Below are 2,954 nucleotides of genomic sequence, written 5' to 3'. Positions count from 1 at the left end.
GAAGTGAATTGAATTGAGTTGATTTGAGATTAATTGAAGGTTGGGAGTTGAGAAAATTATTGGAAGTGTTTTTTTTTAGGTATTTGAAGAACTTTTTTCTCCAAATACAAACAGAACTCTGTCAAAATTTTTATAAAATTTGCGGCAAATTTTAAATGGACAAAAATTTTTACTAGTATTTGAACTTTGAATAAATGGTTTTTAATTCCTACCAAAATGCTCACCACTTTCAAATTGTAAGAAAATTGTTTTAAAATCCCTTGTAGGGTACTTAATGAGTTATCGGTAGGTGAAGTTCGGTAGTTCATTAAGTATTCTACGGGATCATGTTATGCCTTACAGAGGGGTAAGGTGTGACATGTTTTAGTGGTATCAGAGCATGGTTTTTCAATAAATTTTGACTATGTGTATGAATATTTTATTGATAAGTACAACTGCTCAAGTGTCTTTAATTGATACATATGACATATTTACATCATGAATATGCACTAACGGAGGTCAACCTCCTTGTGTTTGAACTCAGGAAGTAGAAATTTTGGGAAAACAGAATGGATGAAGGAGATCATTTTGTAGAACAATCTGTTGAGGCTGAGGTTCAAGGGGAAGCCCCAGCACTCCAGAACGTGAGTGGGTCAGCCACTCCAGCTCCAACTCTAGCACCGCAGTTCCCTGCTCAGTTTGTACAGCAGATGGCTGCATTTTTCCAGCAAATGGCGAGTAAGTGCATTTTTCAAGCACTTGTAGCACAACCACAGCCCTCAGCTCGGCAATATGAAAAATTGATGAAATTTGGGGCCACCGAGTTTAAAGGCACTGTGGATCCACTGGAGGCAGAACAGTGGTTGGAAAGAATGGAACGGATTTTTAGGAAGCTGCAATGTACAGATGAGCTAAAAGTTCGAGTATTTTGTTTCCTTGTTGCAAGGGGATGCATATGAATGGTGGAAGACCATCCCCCATAGCCTGGTTTAGCCACCCGTGTTAACCTGGACAGACTTTTTGAGAGAGTTTCTACAGAAATGGGTTCCCAATGCATATGTGGATATGAAGTTGCAAGAATTTTTGAGTTTGAAACAAGGGAACAGAACCATAGCAGAGTATGAGAGAGACTTTTCAAGGCTAAGCCACTATGCTGGAAGCTTAGTCTCCACCCCCAGAGATAGATGTAAGAGGTTTGAGTCCGGGTTAAGGCTGAATCTGAGGATGCAAGTCGTGGGTTTCCAACATCAGAATTTCGCTAAGTTGATCTCACAGGCTCTGGAACTAGAAAGGATAGAATCAGAAGGGGCAGTGAAGAAGGGTACACAAGAGAAAGAAAACACTGAAAAGACTACGGGACAAGCATCTGAGAGTGGTTCTTGAAAGAGGAAACAATTTGGGGGATCCAGCTCCCGTAGATCTAGCAGAGGCAGATTCTCTGGCCAAAGACCACCCCGGTCTGGTCAGCAGACTCAGCAGGCACCCCGAGAAGCTCTATCAGTACGACAGTGTGAAACTTGTGGTAGAACTCATGGTGGGGTTTGTTTCAAGGCTACCGGTGTATGTTTTAACTGTGGAGGGAGCAGACATTTCGCTAAGGATTGCACTAGTCCGCACCGGTCTGGACCTTCTGCTACATCTGAAGGATCAGCCCAAGTCTCGGAACCTAGAGGGTCACAGTCAGCTGCTAGAGGTAGAGGCAGAGGTAGGGGTCCTGGTAACACTCCTGGAAGTCAAAGTACTATTAACCAGCCAGTATCCAGTGGCACACCAGTCAGAGTGTATACCATGCGTCAGAGGGAGGAGGCTGAAACATCAGACGTAGTAGTTGGTAATTTCTCCATCCTTGACCAAGATGTACATGTGTTATTTGATCCTGGCTCCACACATTCGTATGTTAGTGCTAGTGTGATGTGTCCTACTGCTATTCAGTGTGTACTAATGGACTATGATGTGCTAGTGACTAGTCCATTAGGCCAAGATGTCAGGGTAAATAAATTATACAAGGATTGTCCTTTGGTGATCCAAGGACATACTTTTCTGTCTGATTTAATTGAAATGCCCTTCGGAGATTATGAAATTATCTTGGGCATGGATTGGTTAGCCAGGCATCACGCCATGATTGACTGTAGACTGAAGACAGTCACTTTTGGTCTTCCTCAGTATGGTGATGTAGTAATACACGGGGAGAGGCAGTTATTGCCTTCAAACATCATTTCAGCTGCACTGGCTAGAAAAATGATTAGGAAAGGGTGTGAGGCGTACTTGGCACATGTGATAGACACCCAAGTGGGGAGTCCAAAGACCGAGGACATTCCTATCAGATGTGAATTTCTGGATGTATTTCCTGATGAATTGCCAGGATTACCTCCAGAAAGAGAAGTGCAGTTTGAAATAAATGTTATGCCTGGTGTGGACCCAATCTCCACAACGCCATACAGAATGGCACCAGCAGAACTAAAAGAATTGAAAGTACGGTTGCAAGAGCTGCTTGATAAGGGCTTTATCCACCCTAGTGTGTCACCTTGGGGAACGCCAGTATTGTTTGTAAAGAAGAAGGATGGCACTCTCCGGTTATGCATTGACTATCGGCAGTTTAATAAGGTGACAATAAAGAATAGATACCCATTACCCCGCATTGATGACTTATTTGATCAGTTGAGAGGTGCAACTGTGTTCTCCAAAATTGACCTGAGATCAAGTTATTATTAGCTGAGAGTACAAGAGCAAAGTATTCCAAAAACTGCCTTTAGAACCCGCTATGGCCATTATGAGTTCTTGGTCATGCCATTCGGGTTAACTAATGCTTCGGCTGCTTTTATGGATCTGATGAACACTATTTTCATACCATACCTCGACCAGTTTGTTGTGGTATTTATTGATGATATATTGGTCTATTCAAGGAATGCAGAAGAGCATGATAGACATCTGTGGATTGTACTACAGACTTTGAGGGAGAAACAGCTATATGCCAA

Source organism: Hevea brasiliensis, chromosome 3, assembly GCF_030052815.1.
Source record: "Hevea brasiliensis isolate MT/VB/25A 57/8 chromosome 3, ASM3005281v1, whole genome shotgun sequence".
Lineage (NCBI taxonomy): Eukaryota > Viridiplantae > Streptophyta > Magnoliopsida > Malpighiales > Euphorbiaceae > Hevea > Hevea brasiliensis.
This window is presented reverse-complemented; position numbering follows the sequence as displayed.